Source organism: Cyanistes caeruleus, chromosome 1, assembly GCF_971803275.1.
Source record: "Cyanistes caeruleus chromosome 1, bCyaCae1.hap1.1, whole genome shotgun sequence".
NCBI classification, from domain to species: Eukaryota; Metazoa; Chordata; class Aves; order Passeriformes; family Paridae; genus Cyanistes; species Cyanistes caeruleus.
Window position 1 is genome coordinate 4,863,960 of NC_141701.1, and position 23,081 is coordinate 4,887,040.

General features: G+C 38.5%; 1 protein-coding gene across 28 annotated transcripts in view; it reads left to right on the forward strand.

Moving 5' to 3' along the window:
* The window catches only part of PTK2 (protein tyrosine kinase 2), a 190,905-nt gene that overhangs the window by 27,117 nt on the left and 140,707 nt on the right, over positions 1-23,081 (forward strand). For 10 of the 28 annotated variants that reach the window (XR_015283368.1, XM_086877588.1, XM_086877666.1 and 7 more), the window contains exon 3: positions 13,285-13,311. The exons of 5 other annotated variants lie outside the window; for them this stretch is intronic. The gene's annotated coding sequence lies outside the window, so the exon portion shown is untranslated. Of the gene's footprint in view, positions 1-12,236; positions 12,300-13,061; positions 13,080-13,284; positions 13,312-21,234; positions 21,294-23,081 lie in introns of those variants that run through there. 13 more of the 28 variants (XM_086877789.1, XM_086877610.1, XM_086877693.1 and 10 more) reach the window with 5 other exon arrangements.

Sequence of the window (23,081 nt, forward strand, 5' to 3'; positions counted from 1 at the left end):
TTGAAAATGAGTCTCTTTAATAATTATTGGAAAATTGGATAAGGTTTTTAAGTTGGACATTTTTTTTCTCATTTATGCCTCAAGCTTGAACTCACAGGGTAAGTCTTATGATATGTCCAGGAGCAATTTGGAGAGGGAGGACTGGGGAACTGGAGACCTTGATGAACTGAATGTTTTTTCAATATTTTAATTTAAAAATTTTAATAAGCATTGCATATGTATTCTGCCCATTATGAGAGGCAGAAGATACAGTTACAATGTATGCTAAATAATTTAGTGTGCTCAGGGTACCTGGCACTTCATACATGATAAATTGAAAAGTAGATTACAGAGTAATTAAAAAACGTTCACTTTCTTCACGTTACTGAGGTTAGAAGTGCATGAAACAACTGTCAGTTCCACTCTGCATCATCATTGTGACCAAGTTCAGTTCTTTGTTCTCACTCTGGTGGGATTCAGTGGCATCTGACTCTGTCCAAGTTGGATCAGAAGCAGAGAAAGCTGGGTAGGTTTCTTTTTGCTCATCTTCTCTGTTTTCATGCCTAATGAATGATCAGAATTGGAAAAGCTTTTTAGAGAATAATCCTCAAATAATATATACTTGTTTGAAATAACAAAAGAGGTGAGCTGATGTTTTTTCATTCTTGTGAAATGGTGGGACAAGGAATAAACTGCAGTATTAGTGAAGAATTTTAAAAGCTTAACAATGTTTTTCTTGGTTTAGGTTTATTACTCTTGCTGTCCTTCTTATGGATTATAATGTGGTACAAAAGATTTATGTATTTCTGCCTCCCAGCACTCATTGCTGAGGCTAAAGCCACATTTATACTGTACACTTCTTTGTGGTATTGAATTCTTATCTTTATGCAGAAAATATTTGTTCACTAAGTCCAGCCTACACAGGATCAAATACTCTAATATAATTAGGACATTTGTGGCTCTTTTCTGTTTATTCTTAAAGGATTGCATCATGATTTCCTTTATGCTCCAGCTAGTTTGGTTTGCTGATAAGGAATTGTTACACATCAGCAGGGTATTCACCATTAGTATTGCGTTTCATATATCAACAAAGCAGGTTGAAGTAAGATGTAATTGTACAAGTGTATACACTATGTAATCCCTTGACATAAATGGAAAAAGCTGTTACTGAAATATTTGTACTTTTCAAGTGAAGCAGTGCTGCTTCTTAACATCAGCAGGAATAGTAAATTTCAGACTGTTTTAACAGTAGATGCATTTTGTATTTGATTTTTCTTTTCTAAGAAGTCATGTCTAGGTACAAAATCATGATAGCTTTAAAATCCATTTCAAATAAACTTGTAATGCTCTACTTAAATACTTACAAGGCAAGTCAGAGTTTCTAAGGGACTTAGTGATTCTTAGCTAAGAAAGTAATGAGTGTGCTTTGTGAGCAGCATGCTGTCAGAATTCCTCTCCCTGCCACTGCCCGTAAAATTGGCTTGTTAGTTATTTATGAGGAAAATTGGTTTGACAGCCCTGAAGGCAGAAGTGTTCTGTTCACAGTACAAGTAGTACCACCGTGCTGTAGCCCTGGCCATGGGATGACAGGAGCTGCTTCTTGGAGAAACAGCTCCAACCCCGGGACCATTTGGGTGCCTCCAGCTCTGGGACTGAACTGTGGATGTGTCTCCTGTAACTTGAGTGTCGTCTTGGAGCTTCAGACTGCCTGTAGACACCTCCAGACATACTTATGTGGCAGCTTTCTGTGACTGTCTCTTCACCTTCTGTGGATAACCTAACTAGTTTAAATTGAATTTTGGGTAGGGGTGTAAGCTGTTTGCTATTTCATTCTGGACCTAGAACGTGTTCTGTTCTGATCTGTGCCTTTATCCAGCCTGGGTTTGGCCAGAAGCCTACATAGGAGGTGTAAAGTGTATACAAATCAGAAGTTGTCTTTGTTGTCCTTGTTCCTTCTCCCTGCTGTCTGTGGAGTTTGTCAGCATTGTACAAAATAGTATTTTAGGAGCTCTGACTTCAAAAATCACAGTGATGACTTGTGTAGGAAGCGTGACTCGGGTTAGCTGGGGGGTAATTGCAGCATTAACTAAAACCCACAGCTTTTAGACTTAGAGTTTATAGCATATCTAATATTTATCTGCCACCCAATATGTAATGAATCTTAAATCTTTTTGCAAGTATTTCTGGTGGTCTTAATCTGTTTCATGCCACAGGCAGGGAGAAATAATGCTTTCAATTTTGTCAAATTAAGTTTTTACTGTGCATTAAATTGATTAAATAGAGCAGCAGATTAAGGCGAAAAATACTATCTTAAATTGCAATTCAGGGCTGATAGAATCTTAATGATGCCAAGCTGAACTTTTTCAGTGGGTCTGTGGAAATGAGAATTCATTAATCATATGCGCTTGACTTCGCGCTGTGCTGAATTGGAAACAAACTCTTCGCCTTGTTCCCTTTGCCCAGATGAGTAATGGCCGAGCTGGGAAGGCGCAGCCAGCGAGATATGGGAGCTTCACGTTGTGTTCTGTCAAATCAACTGGGTCTCCTGTTTGATCAGATTCTTGCAGAGAACCCCCTGTGTTGGGGGGTTTCCCGTTACACCAGCGCCGCTGTCTTTGAGCCGCTCTCTGATGGCTGCATGACAGAACCAATTAGGAGAAGAAAGCCTGTCTCATGTTGTGTGCTGCAGTTCTTCTGTCTGCACTCTTGTTCCCCCACTACCCCCTTTTCACCTTCATAATCTAGTTTTGTCAGTGATCTCTTTGGGTTTCTTTGTCCTGACGTATGTGTGTATTTTTCTTTTCCTGATTTTTTTTTTTTTATTTTTTTATTCTGCCTGTGGTTCCTCCCTGCCTCACTTGTCATCTTTTTTTGCTGTCTTAATTCATTCTTTATTTAACATCTGGAAAACTTTATAAAAAGGGGTAGAGAGAGCAGAGAAGGTAGAGAAAAGTTTTCTCTCTACTTCTGCTGGTGTATCAGTGTTGTGGTGTGAGGAGGGAACCAGTCTAACACAACTACTGCTAACATGCAACATATTAAGAAAAAATAATTTTTTTGGTTTAGATGAATACATAATGTGTTACTCTGTAATGTCTCTTCTGCTCTTTTCTGATTTGTTGTCTTTACTTCTGTTGCCCCTAAACTCCTATTTACCCTCTGAGGTAGGCTCTTTTTGGCTTATGAAGAAATGAGTATTCTTGTGAAATTACAAAATTCTTGTGAAATCTCCTTGCTAATTCTCATTGCCTTGTGTCTGCTGTGGTGTTTGACAAATCATTTACTTGACCTAGAAGCTTCTTGAATCAATGTTCCTTTGTAATCTCGGTTTTGGAAATCTTTTTTGACTTTGTATTGACCCCCCCACCCCAGCAGAATGACACTTGGCAGCATGTTGTGTCTCCAGACCCTACAGGAGTTGGAAATGGTGCAATCTGGTGTCCCTGGGAGGATGTGTAAGACTTTTGGAAACACCCAGATGACATTAAAGGAGTTGTTCCCATGCGTACGGTGGTGAATTTATTGGACTTTTTCTAGCACACTGAGTGTCCTTGATTCTCTTTTTTCTTACATGGTTAAGATCCAAAAGCGTCATGTCTTCACTGCAGAACTGATTTCAGCTTCTGTAGCTGTGGCTGTAAATGCCCATTTGTTGTGAAGGGATGTTGTGCTTCACTTTGAGAACAAGCTCCAGCTGAAGCAAATTCTTTCTCAATCCAGAGTGTCACAGTTGGACTAAGAAAACCCCGGTATTCTCATTACAAATAGATTTCATTTTATTTACTGAGGCAGATTTCTGTAAAGAGCAAAACTTGTGCAGCTGCTGTAAAACTTGCTGTGAACACTTTGGAGTAATCCCATTGTGAGCAATAAAACATGTTATTTCTTAGGCACTAAGGCTTTTCATGGATGGAAGTGCTAAGCCCCTCCCTCCCTTTTTTAAATTTTTGTTTTGTTTTGTTTTAGATAAGAACAACGTGTGTGCAAAGGTGATAATCTTTGGTTAAACTTCTGACAAACTACGTGTGTGTTCTTTACTGGAAAACTCTTTAGTTTTTTTCTCCCTCACTCAGTGATGGCTGCATCGATTACCTTCAACCTTCTTTCACCCATCTGTAACTTCAAATAAGAAAAATTTGAAACTTTAATTCCAGCTCTTGAAAAACCTGCTGTAACAATGGAATCCATGTGTGGGCCAGAACCATGGAAACAGCATAATTTTACAGTGGTGAAACATGAAAGGAAGTGGCTCGCCCAACTTTCTAAGAATTTGTGTTTTAACAAAAAAAACCACCCAAGACTTGCAGAATACTGTTCTACTATGCCAAACAAGAAACTTTGGGTAGTTTTTTTTGTTACATCATTAATCTGTTACTCTAAATCTTCCCAATTAGTTACCACTTCAAAACCAAAACAAAACTCCCACTTGACCCCCTCTAAAAAACACTCAAAAAAGCACTTTTCTCTTATATTGTAGTCTGGGATGTGCAGCTCTGTTTAGAGCTTTTTAATATTTTGCCTGAAGTAATTTCTCATTCTCTCCCCTTCTGGTTATACCCTTGGCACTCCTTTCTGTACCTGAAAACACTTTTATTTTACATTCTGGAACACCTCCGTACTCTGTGCTAAGTTCCTGTCATACCTAAAGTACAAACCAGTCTTTGCTGACATGTAGAGCTAATTTGTATTTCAGTGCAGGAACTACACAATCCTGTCACCTTTTGAAGATGTGGGTGACTTGTGGTGGCACACTGTGTGTCACAAGTCCTTCACAGAAAATGACAAGGGAGCTTCAATCATAGCAAGCAATGTCAAGACAATGTTTCTTGAAAGAAAAACATCCACTAAAGCTATCACTTGGAAGAACAAGCACTCTGTAGTACAAATAGGGGGTAGCTCCACATGTATAGAGTACATGTCTTCAGCTTTCCCTAAGCCTGCCTAAGGGCCTGAATTGTTATGTTCATAAATGTCACAGTATTTTCATCAGGATTATGTGATCACAGATCGTAGTGCTGGAGATATTCCTGATAGATCTGAACTTCTGCCAGCACACATATGTCCCTCCTTAAACATCTTAAATGATTTTCAAGTTTCCTGGGCTTGTTTAAACACATCTCCTTTAATGATAAACCATTAAATGATAAGAATATTCCTGTAATGTGGCTGGCATTCTTAGAACAGTACTTTTGATTGAGTAGCTGTTCTTAGAGGTGGTGTTTAAGCTCGTGATTTCACAGAGCCACAATAGGGAGTTTTAAACCATGAGAATAATTTTACTTTGAAAAAACCTTTAAAATTGGTAATTCTAGCTGTTAACCCAGCAGTGCCAAGGCCACCACTCAACCATGTCCCCAGCAGCGTCTTCCAGTATTTGACTGCCCTTTCGGTGAAAGAGTTTTTCCTAACTGAGTGTAACCTTCCCTGGCACAATTTGATGCCATTTCCCCTTGTCCTGTTTGTTACTTGGGAAAGAGACTCACTCCCACCTGGCTCCAACCTTCTCTCAGAGAGTTGTAGAGAAAGAGAAGATCCCCCCTGAGCCTCCTTTTCTCCAGGCTGAGCTCCCCAGCTCCCTCAGCTGCTCCTCATCAGTCTTGTGCTACAGCCCCTGCCCCAGCTCTGTTCCCTTCTCTGATCATGTTCCGGCCCCTCAATGTCTGTCTTGTCATGAGAGGCCCAAATCTGAACACAGGATTCGAGGAGTGGTCTCCCAGTGCCCAGCACAGGGTTACAGTCACTGGCCACAGTGCTGCTGAGACAAGAGATGCTGCTAAATGAGACGAGTGACTGCCCAACCCAGCACTGGCCCTTGATGGCAGCAAAAAATGTTATTTACAATAGAGATTGCATGCCTGGCCCAGTAGCTGGTGGCGCCTCTCTCCATGCTTTTCTCTTGCAGAAATTGCAAGGAGCTCAGTGCCAGCTGTGGAGTAGGCACTCGTACTAGTTTGAACTTGATCTCCAGTAGTTTCCTCAAATGCTACCCAATGCTCAGACTGGCAGGATTTGTTGAATGGTGGTGCTGCATCGGTTTGCTTTTCCTTCCTCTTTTCCCCTCTCTTCTTCCCCCACCCTTCAACTTGTGCTGTGATCATGTTCACTCTGAGCCTCATGTCCTCCCTGCTAAGGGGGCCCCAGATTTGGTAATCTGGCCTTCCTTGGCAGCTGTTCCATCCCTCAATCACTTCAGCTGCCCAGCTCTGGACAGCTCTGCCTCCTGGTGCAGAAACCAGAACTAGACACAACATGTTGATGCTTTTTTGTTTTGCACAGTAATACATTTAAGTACCATGTTTTCAGTACCCTTCCTAATGAGACACAATGTTTTATTGCTTTTGGCTAGCTACTCCAGTTTGAGCTGATGATTTCAGAGAAAACAGTGACTCAGCCTTCCTCCCGCAGTTGGAACTGGATAAAGTGCAAGTGTTACTTGGTTAAGGAGGTATTGCTCAGAATTTTTTCCCCAGATGCATTACATCACAGCTCTGTGTTGAAGTGCAGCTGCTGTCTTAGCAACTTGCTTAATTTTGTAGATCCTTGTTCGGTTTTTTCCCTCCATTGATAAGACTTTTGCTGACCCATAGGAGCATAATATGATCTGCAGACATGCAGAGTTCAGTTACCCATTTCGTGATGCTGAATAAAACCAATTATTGGGGAACTACTCCATCCTCTTCTCTATCCAAACCTCTCTTCCCCATAGGCAAAAGGTGCCTATAGTACTTGTGTAGATATTGAGAGTAAATTCTTTATCTGAGTTGCTTAGATACTGCATGTTCTGTAACTCGGTATGTAATGAGATTGATCCCACCTGCCCTGAGTAATGACTGGGTGATTTCTCTTGCTCTTCTTAATCTCCTTAAATGTAACTTCCACCACAACCTTTTCATTTAATATCCTACTGTTCAGTGTGCCTGGTCCAAAATTTGTCTCCTCATGGCTGCATAGATAACTCAGTGGTCATGCTCAATGATGTGGTGTAGATGAATTTGAAGTGTCAAGGTGCATACAGAGTTCAGGACAGAGTTCAGCTGAGATGGAGGAAAACATAGGTGGATTATTCTGATGGTCTTAATTACAGTTTGTATTTTTTCAGTTTCAAAAACTGTTATTTAAGAAGCATAAGCAGAGTTATTTTGGAGGAGTATTGGGAGGGGAAATTGAGATTTGAAACTGTTGAATGATTATTTTTGCCGTAGATGCTATAAGCTAAGGAGACTTAATACTGATTTTGCTTTCAAATGGGAAGAGGAAAGCAGGTACAAACAGAAGAGTTATGGTTGTGAGAGGAATGTGGCAGTAAACAGGCAACAAATCGAGAAATTATGGAAACAGATACGAACTGAAAGATTTCCCGAGGTATGGGTTGAGTCAGATGATGCTTTTACTGGTGTAAAACCACAAAGCCTTTGCATATTTAGAGCTACTTGGGGTATGTCAGATGTGGTGATCATCACACCATAGATGTGCCTTGTACCTGTTTTATCAACCAAACACTTAATTTGAAAAAAACCCTTTGTGTTCTCTGCAGTGTTTCGGTTGGTCCTCTCATTTTTCCTTGCTAAATTTTGTGTGGCTTTTGTGTTTCAGAGGCAGCAGCTTGCCTTAGAACTAGTGAGTGGTTAAAGAGAACTTCTCAAAAGCACAGCACAGGCTGTGCACGTTGCAGGGTGTCACAGCAGTTCATTGTCGGCTGCTTGCTCGTTAACCTTTTCAGCAGACAGAAATGAGAGCATTAAATTATTACTGCTGATACTCACAGCTGAAGCAAAGATTTAAACCAAGATAATAAGGGACTCCTGTGCAACGTGGATCTCCTGTGAAGTAGGGCTGTAAACACAGGATGAGTGGTTTTGTATGCTGAATTTCTTCTGATCTGGCTAAAGCACAAAGGAACTGGTGCCAGGTTTAGTGGGTGGAGGTGTCTGTCCTATAACTGTCCCCCCTCCATCTCTCCCCAGGGTAACAGATGAAGATTTGCAGCTAAGCTGGATATTCAGCTGCTGCTGTGCCTAAGGCAAATGCAATAAATATGTCAATAGGAGAAAAAGACTCTAATCTCAGTAAGCAAATGGTGGTTTTAGTGCTATTATGATTGACGCTTGAATATTGTGTCAGGTATTGGTGTTTGTAAATCGGAGCTTCTCCTGAAAGCCAAAACAGTTGGACCATTTAAAGACTTGTAAGGATAATAAAATGTTTAGAAAAAATGGGCCTTTCCAGTGAGGCACTTCTGCCTCTCATTCTACATAGAGGTAGTAAATGAAAAGATTTTATTGAGTTGCACTGAAAATTGCCCTAAAAAACTGCCTTAATGTGAAATGATATAATAAAAGGTTGTTAACGTTCAGCCCTGCAGATTGCTAAATTAGAAGTAGGTTAGATGTAAGTTACAAATGAGATGCACTTGTAATGATGAAGGAGAAAAAAATACATATATGGAACAATGCAACTGGTGGTTTATACAATCTTTTAATCATACAGTAAAACTTTTTAATAGCTTTTCTTTAATAGGTGTGCTGTCAGGATGAATTCATTGCATCTCCAAGGTCTTTGTTCAGTAGATCAGATGGTCATGGTAAATCCTTGAGCTTCTCAACAAGTGTAATTTTACAAAGCTTTTTAAAAATAAAGATAACTTGTGTTTTGTGTTTACTTATTTTCTCTTTAAAAAATAAAAATATTTTTACAGAATTGATGAGATATCAATTTCATTAAAGACCAGAGGAGCATCCTTTTTAGCATGCCAGAGAATATAGGAAAGGAGACTTCCAGGTGGTTGGATCCAGCTTCTAAGACAACATCCTTCAGGACCAGCCATGCAGAATATGCATCTGCATTCATAAAATATTTTGGTACAGTAGCTAAATAGGAACATTGCATTTTATTTTGAGTCTGCGATACTCCTCATTTAGTTGCAAAGGTTGTTGTTCAATGACATGTGCTGCTTGGCTTCTTGGAGACTGTGGTCTGTGGTTCCTCGTGTGCTGCAAGCCTTCACTCTTCCCAGGAAGGAGAGATTGGCTTGTGAATTGAATATCTGAATTAATTTCAGGGAAATGCTGTTAGGCTGGAGTCAGCCAGCTCCTGCTACAGGAGAATAGGATTAAATTTCTTGTGGTCTGCTGCTTACCACAGCTCTGGAACAAGATCAGTGGCTGCAGATAGGGCAGAGTCTGAGCCTTTGGAGTTGTCCATGGAGCAATATTCTCATTTTACCTTGAGGCAGGAATAGGAAACTCACAAAACATTCCTGTTTTCTATGATTAGATGTTACCCTTGGAAGGAAGATTTAAAGTTACCACTCCATTTTTAAGAAAACATTCACTAAAACAATTTAAAATGCATAGTTTTATAAAAGCAAATACAGTGGTAGAGAGATCTGATCCTCAGGGCATCCATAAATCAGAAAAAACCCATTACGGCTGAGATCCACAAAGCCTATTTGAGGACTGTAGTACCCAGAACAATTTCAGTACATATAGAAGTAATTAATAGTGTTCTTTCTTTAAAATATAGGTTTCCTGTTCCTTGATGAATTAATGTACATAACTAGTTTATTTGGCAAGTTTTCTTTGGCTGAGGAACTTTATTATTTTATAGCACCTCTAATGCAGTTTCAGCTTGTTCCTGGTCGGTTACAATCATCTGTGTCCAGTATTACAGAAACCTTGCTTGAAAAGGAGCTCTCAAGGCCATCTGCTCCATCCTCCCAATATCTACACGGGATAAAACCAGTTTTCTCTGAGAACTGATTAGCCTTTACAAAGTATGTAAGTTTGGCTATGATAAAGAATATGATGTGAAAGTAATTTTTCTTTCTGCCTGTTCAAACTGGCAGTTTGCTCCCTGCCAAGTAACACAGGGAGATACTTAAGAATATAAATGCAGAACACGAGTGATCCCTTGAAAGGATCAGTAGGAGCAGCAGCACTTGAAATATGATTCATTTTAGATTTCACTTTGAAGAACTACTTTGGAGCAGATAAAAAAGTAAGATTGGCTCATGTTGTATAGCTGCTGTAAATGTGGTTTGTGTGACAGCACTCAAAGCATTCAGAAACTGAGTTGTAGGAGAAAAGTCAGTCCAGGCCTCCCTGATGTGAGGGCATCCTTCCCAACAGGACAGCTCTCCAGAATGCTCTCAAGCCTCTCATTTTAGTCCCAAACCAGATTAAAACCCTAACTTCGAGTTTTTTCTTCTTCAAATCTTAGCACTGGTTGAATTTCTCCTCTCTAGAGATTGAAATGCTATAGTGTGCTTCAAAAAGGGGGAAGTTTTACACAGCAGAGAAAGCAAGTTTGTAAATGTAACCTGAAATGAGTAGCTACCTGAGTGTGTAATCTCAGTTTATGTCTCCATGAAGGAAGTGTTTAAAGTGTGGCCTGAATCCACTCATCGTTTTTCAGTGTTAGATGTTAAATGAAAAACCATATTTGAGAATAAAACTAGGAGGTTTCAAGCCATTATATATTATCTCTAATATAAGAATATTAGAGTGATCTGGAAAGATGGGGCAAACTCAATGATTAAAAAGTTCCTGAAGTGACTCCACGCTAATAGGAATGCCTGAAGGTAATGAGCATTTCACTTATTGTTGTGATGTCTGGATACACAAGGGAGTGGAATTGTTACTGTTATCTTGGGAATTGTAAAATATTTATTTCATTCATGCTGTTATGGATTGACATTTCTGTAGTTGTGGTGTTTGCTAAGACTAGATACAAAATCAGCCTGTAGAGGACTTTGTGTTTAATGGAAATGATTGAGAAATACCATACAAGGAACCTGCTAAGTGCACATATGCAATTTTGAGTATACCAATATGACCTTCAGGCTTCAATTTCTTCTGTCCAACTTGTTTTTAGATCTAATGCATGTCAATTAATGGTAGAAAACAGTCTATTGCACTAAATTGAAATAGAAGAAGGTGCAGTTGCAGGAAGCTGTTCAGTAAACTTGTCCCAGGGGTGCAGCATCTCTTCAGTTAATGCACTTGTGGGACTAATGTACAGTGGAACATGGAAGTAAGAAATCTTCAGTGGTTGACTTAAATATAGCAGCAGTGCTGATGGTGTCAGTGCCCCATTTGGGAAGGTCCTGGTGCAGTAACAGGATCTGTGTGAGCACTGGCAGGGAGAGATCACAGCGGAAACAGCAGCTCAGGTGTTAGGGACAAACTCTAGGATATGATCAGGTCTTTCTTGAAGTTAAAAATACGTGTGCGTTTTTTAGCTGCAGAGATTTTCTCTGTTTAAATTCTGAGATGTAAGTGATTGTTTTCTGCCTGTGTGTATATAATAACAGTAATAACATATTTTCTGGGGGTTATGTTTGCTGTTATTTTCCTGACATCTGTTGTGTGGGCACATTTAATCAAATAGTCTGCTTCAAAAGTAATAAATGTGGCAATAAAACATTCCCAATAGACAAAAACTTAGATTTTAATGCACTTCTAAGTGTTTGTAGTAACTTAAATCTTCTGATAGTTGTTACCTATAAATGGAATTTAGACATTAGTTTCTATCATGGTAGAAAAATTAAAATCAGAAATGGTATTTTCTAACCCACAGTTTTAGATGCTTTACTCATGTGGTTGCAGTTGTTGGCATTGTGTAGCCTAGTGGCAAGCAGGAATTTTTTGTGACTTCATAAAAAGCATGGAAACAATTAAATGCATACAAACAAAAAATGATACAACATTTATCTTCATGTAACTCTCCAAATTAATTGTCACTGCAAATCTCTTTTTGATGGAAGAAAGCTCCATTCACTCACTATGTGCTGGTTTGGATTCTGTGCAGGACGTGTTGGGTTTTTTGCTTCCTGCAGTTCCTGTGTCTCCTTGGCTGCATCTCCTGTCTTGAGGCATTTCTTACGTGAAAGATGGTTTTGCTCCTAAGCAGAGAGCATGATGAGCACCTTTTAAATGTACCTTGCTATCTTTTTAAATACTGTGTTCTACCAGACTAGGGCATTCAATATTTTCTCTGTTATTTTTTGTGGTGTCTTGTTGCCACTTTGATTTCACTCTTTAAGTGCATTTCAACTTTCTGTGTTGCTGTTTCATCATCTCCTCAGAGTAGTGGAGTTCATTTTTGAAATTTTTCATGGGCTGCCTTTAAATTTTAGGTGTAATTCTCTTTGGTATTCAAGTTTCATCGTGTTTTCCAGCCACATACATGAATTGTAACAATCTGTTGGTGAGAGGAGGGCTAATAAATTTATTAAGCCTCATTATTTCTTCTAATAGGTAGCAAAGCAGTGACCATCTGCCCCGATAATCTCTGCATCTGTTTCAGCTGCTACACCTGTGGTAAAGTTCAGTTTCTATCTGGATTTTGTACCCAGTGTGATAATTTATTACTCAACTTGCTCTTTCCTTTAACCAAATAATGATGCAGACCTTTTTCTTAGGTTCAATTCAGTTTTTCTCTCATTTGTTTTACTGGTTCCCCTTCTCAATTTCCTCCCCTCAATTTGTGTTTATTTCAGTTTTCATTAACCCCTTGATTTGTGTCCCCAGTCCATGTCCTTACAGACTTAATTCTTTCTAGTTCTTTGTGGTGGGTTATAGTTTCTGTTCTGAACTCAGATGGGCACCTCAGGTCCCAGTGATGATTATGTGCACTGAGATGACAATAGAAAAGCAGGCAGGAGCAATATAATCACTTACAGTTTAATATAATGTATATTTTTTTAGTGTATAGTTTTTATATGTTCTATTAAGACCCTGAGGCAGTAGTCATTGCTTGCAGCTCAAGACAGCCTTAGCATTTACTCTAAAAATGTTCAGCAACTGTGTCTAATGTGCCTTGGTGACAAAAATCAAGTGTCCTTTCTTTTTAATATTACTTCTTGTGGTCTGTGCTTATCCACTTGAAAGCTTGGCTACTTCTTCGGTAAAGATTTAATAAAGAAAACATTCTGTAGAGTCTTCTTCATTTGCAGAGACAATCACTGACACTGAGCTCTGAAATTCTGTAGGTGATGATGGTGAATTTTGCATGTAACACTTCATTTGTGCGTAGTGACCTGTATTCTGCTGCAGTAATTACACTCATTGCCTTCAGAATAATCTTTATCCTTCAGTTAGGTGAGCAAAGCATAATCCTGTTAATGAACAGGGTGAGACAAGGAAAATGCTTTTGATTTGCATGTGGCATTCTTGGCAGCCAGCAAATGGCTTCAGATAATGTGCTTTATTAAGCAAGTATGGCCTTGCAGAAAAATTATGAGGCCAATGCAATTGTAGAGCTATTTTTCCTTCTGTTTCTAAATGTATTTCTTTATTGTTACAGATATTTCAAGACTTCCCTTGCCAGCAGGTAAGTTCTCTTTTTTTCAGTTATGTCTTGATGTGACAGCAGTCAGCTTTTAAGGGCTTGCTTACAATATAGTCATGCTTTTATATAATCAGAATATCAGTTCTTACTGGCACTGTCATGGTACTTAGTCATGTGGGGATCTGAGGTCAAAACAAAACCTGTTGATGTACAGATTTTTTTCCATTTCAATGGTGTATTTTGACAAGGGGAGGAGGTAACTGAGGTGTATTTATAGGACGTTGTTAAATATGTGTGTGAGATAGTTAATGCTTCAAGCGACTCAGCACAACGTGGGATACAGCTGGCAGGGGAGCAGATTAGGAGCAGCCACAAAGGGTATTAGTGATGGTTCAGAAAGACAGTGCAAGGAAATGGGGTTGTGGGGTTTATGGGTGGAAGGAATTCCCCCAGGTTATAATAGGGATGGTGACACAGTGTTCACCTGGCTGGAGTTACAGGTGACTTGTGTCCGATCTGCTCTATTGGACACTTATATCAGTGGTGTTTAAAAATTAAAGCAAACCCCCTAAACCTAAAAATAGACAACAAAGCCCCGCAAAAACACGGACCTCACCAAAAAAACTCAGCCCTGCTGACCTAATTTTTAAAAATAACATTTTTTGCTAATTGTTTGTTACATTTGGCCTTTAACAAAGTTTTAAAATTCATGCATTCATTTGTGCTGTGGGCCGGAGTTGTGATGCAGAGCTCAGAGTGAGGATGTCTCCTGTTCCATGGCAGGTAGAATTTGTCCATCTATTCCCTATTTGTAATGTGGACTCTGGAATCCTGACTGAAGTGCACTTTTACTCCTGATTGATCAAGGGATTGGATATTTGTTGTTAGGCCTGCTGCCTTCTATCCTTGGCCTCTGCCTTGATGATGATTTTGCTTATGTATCCATTCTTTCATTTCTTCTTGCGATATTAACACCTGTTCTGAAGGTAGCTGCTCTTTCCTGTTGAAATCAAATAGCAATTTCAGTTAAAAGCTTGATAGCTGATATGTTGTAGTCTTTTCCACAAGAACTTCAGAGCAGCTCTTCTGCAAAAGAAATATCATGTGTTCTTGAAGCAGTGAAGAGACGTTTAAAGTGGAAGTTCTCTTTTCAGGATGACATCTTTAAAATTATTTTGAATGCTGAGAGTAGTTGTCAAGCTGGCACTTATGGGAACTACTGGAAAAATAAATACCTGGTGTTTTGGTCAGGCTGACAGAAAGATAAGAATTGTTGTTAGGTTTTTTCCTGCAGCTTCTAGGACAAGGATGTGTGATTAAACCTTTTCTGAGTTGATATTTGGGACTTTAAGAGTTTGGCTGGCATGAATCTGAGTCACAATGAGATTATTCTTTTCCATTTGAGTCTGTGTGTGGGAGTGTCCTCATTGTACTCCTTAACTGTGCCTTGCAAGTACTGATAGAGGGTAAAAGTTTTCCCAGGATTTTCAAAGGATGAGCTTTTCCCATGGCATGGCAAAAGGCCTTTTAAGAGGATTATAAAAACTACACACCATGGCTTACCTGTAGCAGAAATTTGGCAGTACCTCCTAGTAAGGGAACTAAGGAAACTTACTTTAAAAGAAATGCTTAAAATATTGCCAGAAGGGAAGGCTGGAATCTCACAGAGGCCTGAATTGTCCTGTGGTATTACAGTATTTTTATTAATGACCATGAAAATGGACTTGATTAGTCTTTATCTGCCAGTAACACACCAACACAAAAAGAGTTACAAGCACACTGGATGATATTATTAAAATTCAAAAGAAATTTGATAAATTGGAAAAGCAGCCTTGATAAAAGATAAAATTGAATAAAGATGAGGTTCTGTATTTAGATGGGAAGTTTTAATCATCAGAATTCATATTTGCAATAAATAATGGTGTTTTCTTATTTTGAGTTTTAAAGAACTTTTTTTCTCCCAAGTGCCACTTTCACCTGTGGACAATAGATGTCACTACAAATGTTTTCACTTTTGCCACCTTGTTTTAGTGCTCTAAATTTTCATCACTGTATGGTGAGGGGGGGGCTTTTGCAGTGTTTGAAGACTTTGCAGTTGGGAGACTACTTCAGGTGTGTCTACTTTATCGTAGTGTCTTGTTTAAGGTTGGATTATACATAAATTTGGTAGTCACTGGTATATCAAGGTCATCCAGAACACTTACTTCATAGCAAAACCTTGTAAAGAAGGATTGTTACTGTGCTGGAGAATGCATTAGTTGATGAGGTCATTAGTTAAATCATTACTCAGGAGAGTTATCCTGAATTAATCTGTATCACTGCTTTGAAGTTCATGGGTGACTTGGGTTTTTACCGCCTTGTAATTTAGGCCATGGAGATGAGCACGGAGAATTTTTGGAATGTGAACCAGGAGGGGCTTGGAGAACAATTTGCTAAAATATTGTACTTTTGAATGTGGATAGAGAACACAGTTCTCCTCTCTGTTAGTAAAGTTCTCTTGCAACACAAGTGTGTTCACAGCATGCCTGAGGGCATGAAAAACTTGTTTCCTCTGGTAGATGCAGTTAAACTTTTTCTGTTGACACTGTGGGGATTAAAAACAATCCCTCCTGGATTTTGTCTTGTTCTGAATTTAAAACAGTTCTAGCATGTGTGTAATATAGGTGACTTCTCCTAAGACCTGGTCCTGTATTTCCTGATCCTATAGTGCAAATATATCTTCATTACCAGAATCAAGAAATAGTAAGGAAGCAAAGAACTAGAGCAAAATAAAGACAAATATAAAAAACAGGCATATACTGGATTTTTGGTTAAAAATTAAGTAAAACATTATGCCAAGATTGAATCACAGGTACAGTTGTTTGTTCTTAATGACTCCTCCAGATAACATCTGGTGAGTCAAATAAAATCTTGCTGACTCCTAACATAAACTATCAAAAAATCTATAGGAAATACACATTTTTGCCCAGTTCTAATTTCAGATATGTAGCATATTTTAAGTCTGGTGGTTTTATGTTCACTTTTTTGTGGTATAATGTACAATTTAGGTAAGCACCATTTGCACACTGTCATTGTTACCTTGAAATATTAAATGGTTCTGTAACTATTTTTACTTCCAAGTCCTCATTTAGGACAAAAAAAAAAAAAGTTACACAATTTCAGGTCAACCTAAAGATGTTTCTGATTTAAAGGCATGTCCTCATTCAGTCTGTTGGTGTGTTTGGCCTTGCTGCTTACACAGGGTCTGCTCATGATCCACTTAATGAAATCAGATTTATCTCCTGGCACTTTCTACTTTGGAACAACCTCCTGCTTCCCCTTCCTCTTACCCACTGGGCAGGAGATGGAGTGTTTAATGCTGTGCTGTGTAATAGATATTCCTTCCCCTAAACCTACACCTGCTTGTGTGATGGACTTAAATACAGCAAGCAGAATTTCCAAAGCCCCAAAGGGCTGGGTACTTCCTATGATGTTAGAAGATGGAAAATTAAAAATCGGTTGAGGTGTTGCCAGAGTTGCAGTAGGCAAGAATTGACAGAATTGAGGTTATGCAGAATTCTTAAAATAAATGTTCACATGTATTACAGAGGGTAATAAATTATGCAACGATTATTCATGTAGCTGAGAATAAACTCAGTAGCATGAGCAGAGAACTGTTAATATCCCTGCTTAAAGGGGGGGGGGAAAGGTAACCAACTGTGTGGGCAGAAGTAAAATAGTACAAAATAGTGGCTTTTTGATTTGTCACTTCAGTTTTAAGTTAGAATTAAATACAAGCTGCACTAAGACTGAATAGTTCCTCTCATTTTAGAATGCCTGGCATGATGCTGAAGAGATTGCACAAAGAAATCTGTACCTTTTCTCTAAAATTTCACAGTAAATTTTCAGTAATCCCTTCTAAAATCAGAATTTCATTTCTTTTTCTAGGAATCTTTGCAAATGTTCCTAAGAATTCTGATTTTTAAGCAATAATAAACTTAGTTTTCATATATTTGTAGTGGCTCGGATTATAATGATTTTATTTGTGTGATGAGTATGGAACTGAAAACAGTTTATGACAGATTAGTGCTGTCAAGTTAGAATAGCTGCCTGCATGTCCTGTACAGCTCTGAAAAAATGAGAGGACTTTTCTTTTGATGCAGTTATGACCTGTAGCTTGAATTCCTTTCACTACCAGCAAATAACTTGGGTGTTATTTCTAGATTTTCAAATCCCATATCACAAAACTGCTTTTACCATTGGATGAGGTTATTGCTGACAAAGCATAAGTGTCACTTGGAAGAAGTTTCTCTTGTTATTTATGCATTAAATCTTCCTATTTTAGAATTTTGTTTAGTTTTAATAGGTCAATTATCTATACTTCATAAAATGCTTTTTCCTGTTGTTCTATACCTCTGATATTAGGAAACCAATGCATTTATCCTTTGTAAACTGTCACTGTTGAATATCTCATTTTTTATGTTGAAGGCTTGGCAAGGTGACAGCTTAGACCTTGACATGAAATCTGTGTATTTGCCAACCTTTACAGTGAAACTTTCTTGGCTTATTTTAACTGGGCTTTTGACATTGCCCTCTTTCCTGCATTTCCATATTTTATAGCTAATTGCCCACACAGGACAAGAGCAACAGCATGATTTGGTAAGAAAAATGTGTTTATTAGTGAGGTTGACCTGTGTAGTAATATTGACATGATGAAATATATTAAACCCCTCAAGAAACTGTAAATTAGCTAAATTGTAGTGTTTTTCCTTTAGAAATTTGAGCCTGACAGTCCAGACAGTTTCCAGGCTATTTCTCTGTCCATTTATTCAGTCCATAACGTCATCAATTTTTCTATTATGGTGCTGTCATGGGGGACAGTGTTGAAAGTCTGGCTGAAGTTAAGAGAAATGACAACTCTTCAACTGCCAAGCTTGCATTTTAATCTAAGTTCATTAGGTTGTTCAGGCATGTTTTCCCTTTCATAAATTCTTGCTGACTATTTCTAATCACCTTATTGTTCTCATTTGTTTAGAAGTGGCTTCCAGTGTTGTTACTTCCATGACTTTGTCAGTAATGGAGGTAAGGGTGACCAGCCTTAGTCATTCAGACCCCCCTCTCTTCAAGTTCCATTTGCTTTCTTCAAGCAGTCAGGAACCTCCCCCATTTGCCAGGGCAGCCTGTGAAAAGATTTATACTGAAGAAACTTGCCCTGGCTGCAATACGTTGTTTTTCTGGGAGTGTGTATAGGGATAGAGGAAAAAGGAGGAGAGGCGGTAGAAGAAAAGAAGTTTCAATACAGAAAATTGAGAGTAGTATTAAAAAAAATAAAATCAGGATATAAACCAGGTGTATTGGGAATGATGTGGCATCCATGGTATCTGCTCTTGACTGATTTTATGCTCAAAGAAAGTGAAATTCGTTATATTGGTCACTTAAGCATGAGGAGGCAGTAAGATTTGATGACATGACAGGTCCTTTGAGGTCTCTGTCCTGTGTCCATATAAATCTTAACAAGTTGCATCAATAAAGTCTGACACTTAAAAATAAACAAAAAAATAAGCAGTTCAGCACATTCCTGATAATTTCCTGTAGCTCTGGCTCCCAGGGTTTTGGAGACATCCACACTGCTGTGAGGATTGTTCTTGATTATTCCTGGGCAGTCATCTCCAAGTTGAAGAATTCCAGTAATCAAGGGATGCATCATATGCAAATGTACCACTTGAATATATAGTATCTATGATATTTTTCATTGTTTTAATTAATTTCTCATTTAGAACAAATAGGACATTTTTTTCCTGCTTCCTTAGAAATTGATATTACAAATGATGCATTTAGGAATTATGCTGTTTGGAGGAATAAGGATAATTTTCCTAGGGAAAATTGTTCTACTTCTTTTTGCAAGTGGCAGAAAAAGGTGTGGGTGTTCCACCCTGGGTAACCTGAAATATCCTGAATTATAGTTTTGCAGTTCAGCTTTTAATGAACTCAGCTGCACATACCCTTCATTCTTTTAGATACTGTACGTGATTTTATTCCTAGTTTGGAAAGTTTGTTTTAGAAATAATAAGATTATATTTATTTTCTCGCTGAGGATGATGGACAAGGAAAATCGAGCCTCAGTGTCATGTGGGCACCTGGTAACAGTCCTCAGCCAGGTTTACCAGGGAGAGATTTGTCAGTCTTCCATCTGAGAGGTGGCTAATTTGTTTTGTGTGGTTAAGGGTGCAAGGAGTGGGGATCATGCACTGCTTTATTTTAAACACACTAACAGTTGGCATTCTTTAAAATCTCCTGGCATCTTCTTTAAAAAAAAAAAAAAAGGCAAGCTACAGAGCTTTTTGACAAAATATGAAAGAAGAAAACCTTGAAAATTCTTAGTTTTTTTTTTTTTTTTTTTTTTTTGTGGGGAGGAAGGGACACCTTGGACAGAAACTATTGAATCTGAACTAGAGATTTTTGTTGGTACAGTATCAGAGGAATTGCAGCGGAACTTAGAGCTCTGTAGTACATGCTGTCAAAAAATAAATAACTTGTAGTAATGTTTTACTTGGAATAGGATGCTTATGTACTCTAAGAAGATGTTTACCTGTTTTGGTGTCAGAGGAATACAGAGCAAAAATGGTTCCTTGTGGGTTCTCTGCCATTAAATATGGGTGGATATCCAAGACCTGGCAGTTCACACTCAGCTGAGGCATTCTCTAAATGAGGAAAGTTCATTGCACTCTGAGCAGCCACATGGACGTTCCTGCTGGCAGACTGGCTGGTGGTGGTTGTGCAAAAACAGCTGGAGGGATGTTGGCAAGGGTTATTCAAATGATGTACTTAGAGATCTGAGTTAAAATTTTGTCTGGACTCTGTTTCAGAGTTACAAAAATGGGACATAGTGTGGTTGCACATTTTAAAAGGATTTTTTAAGGGTTTTTGCTAAGTGGTTAGGAGTTTCAGGATTGTTTTTTACTTTTGCTGTAGTAGGTTGTTTTTTTTTATTTGTAAAAGCTTTTGTGTAGGCAAAGTAGGGGATGTGTAACTGCTACGAGTGATTGGAGAATTCACCTATCTTCTTTTACAGGAGAAAAAACAAATCCCAGAACAGAGCCAGCCTCGCACATGGAGGGCAGTGCACTATAATCAGGAGATCAGGATATTGGGAATGAGATTCTGCTGCTCCTTTACAGCACAAAACCTTCAGTGGCAGTCACTGAAAGTGTCTTGTTCTGGTGCAGAATTACTTAAGAAGATGAAATTTGGCAAACTGAGGAGTCAAATAATTATGGTTCCTAAATAAATGTTCTTTAGTCTGTTCTGCTGATGCCCATGCATTCACTGTTTGTTACAACTGTTCCATAGAAAGTGAAGTTTCTGTGAATTTCTATAACCCCTTGCTATAGTGTTGGAGTGTGTTACTACCCAAAGTCTTCATAGCAACAGCTGTGGAGTAAAGGAAGGGTGAGGATAACAAGTGTGACTGAGAGAAAGAATCTGAATATCAAGCTGGATCTTGTGTAGTTGGCTTATACAAAATGTTAGTTCTTAGTGTGTGTTTTGTTCTGCAAGACTGGGGAGTGGCTTGGGATCTTCTCCCAAAATACACATGAGCTTGTTTGAAGAGGAACATCAGTGACTACAGTGAACCAAGAGGAAAAACATTGCATGGTGAACTTTAATCAACTACTTTGTTGTGATTTAGGCCTAAAATGACCATGAATAAAGGATTATATGATCTTTCCTTTAGTTTATTTTTACATCCTTGACAGCTCTTAATGTATAGTTTGAATGCTCTCTTAGCTCGTAGCTTACTTGTGCTGGCTTTGTTTGCCCAGCAGAAGACTGGGAAAAGGAAGTAATAACAAAAATTGATACCTATGGCTCCCTCCCCCTTGCCTTTTTTATTTTCAGAAGAAAATATTAGATTTAATATTTAAAATAAGAACATATTTAAGAAAATATCCTATCACCTTCTGATAACTGTGGTTTGTCTTGCAGGCCTTTTCCCTGGGGATCACTAATTTGAACATGAAAAATTGGAAAAGTTCTTTTGTCAGGTATAAAGCTGATGTTCTTAAGGTTTCATGTTTTCATATGGAAGGGTCAAACTTAACAACAACAAAGTCTGTTCTTGTAGCAAGTACATTTTTCCTCAGGAGTTTACTCTGACTAAGGGTCAGGATAACAGAAGAGGGCTATTGAATGCCTGTGCTTCCATTAATGGGCTGGAATTACACTTGAGATGGATGAGAAATTTCTTAAGAAATTCTTACATCGTTTAACTCTAGCACAAAGATGTTTTCCAGATTATGTCTTTGTGCACTAATTATTTCTTTAAGAAGATCTTTAAAAGATCTTTAAAGTTTCTGGTTATTGTCCATTCAGATGACTTACTAGAATGGTTTCACTTGGTTTGATTTTTTTTTTTTCCCATGGCAATCTGAGAGAGTTATCTGTGATAACTCTTTTTATGAAAGGCTTAATACAGAGAAATACTGAAACTGTATTTCCAGGATTAATAGACTTTATTTTGTGATTCACATTGTCTTCAGATGTCTTAGTGGAGCAAATTTTTATGGATTTGAAGAGCAGCTGAACTGATATCTCTGATCTCCACTACAGATCTCTTCTCTGTGATGACCAGTGACAGGATCCAAGGGAATGGTTGGAGCTGTGTCAAGGGAATTTAGGCTGGATATTAGGAAAAGATTCTTCACCTAGCTCTCAGGCACATGGTGGGATTGTTTGGGTAGTCTTGTGCTGGGCCAGGAGTTGGACTCAATGATCCTTGTGGGTTCCATCCAACTCAGGGTATTTTATGGTACTAAGGAAAGGTTAGGCTGCTATGAAGGCTTTTAATCCCAGTAAAAACTTACTGATGAAAATTGAAATTCCTGCTCGTGTTCCCTAGTCATCTATGTCCCCTCCAAGAGGTGGAGTAAAAGGTATTATTGAAACTTGAGGCTTTGCAATAGAGAAGGGTGAGGGAGCCAAATGATACAGTGAGGTGTTACAGGTAGTGACTACCACTGAGGTTCTGGAAGCATCCCTAACAAAATTATTGAGATTTTTATATAGAATTTTTAAAAATAGAGTATTAAATAGAAATTTTAAGTACAGTGATCAGGCTTTGTCTAATGACCTGTGTCCTTCAAAACTTGACAGGTAAAAAAATTGTGTCCTATCCCAAGGCAAATGTGACTTAAGTAATTCCTTGAAGATATTTAGCCTATTAAGATGGCAGTTTCACATCTTCTGCAATTTAAAAAAGTCTTACTATGCATTGATTTCAGGGTCCTTGAAGTTTCCTACTCACAGTTTATGATGCTTCTTCATATCTGTGTGGCTGGACAAGGTTAATATTCTTCCTCTATTTATGCAGTCACTGATATTCTTTTGTCCTGGTCTCATGTTCACTTAAAAGCTTTAGTACTGAGTCTTGAAATGCATCAAATGGGATTGTGGAGAGCAGTACCAGAGATTTTTTGGAAGCTGTGCTCTGCAGCTCAGAACTGCGCAAGAGATGAGCTCTTGGCCCTGTCAGATGCTGTTACATGCTGACAGTGTTGGCCCTGTGATGTTTGGTAAAGTAGGTCATTCAGGCTGCTATCAGAAAGGGTTTTTTTTTATAGTTTTTTGATGTTTTGTTTACCATCTGAAGACATAGGATACTTATTTAACACCCCTTCCTCAGATCTGAAGGAAGGCCGTGCCCAAACATCTGTTTCCTAGCTGTATCAGTTGATTTTCTACATCTTGGTCTTACTTACTTTCATTTTTATATCAGCATTCTTGCACATCTGTTTTCAGCTTCACCAAAGCCTCTTGTGCTGAAGATATCAAGT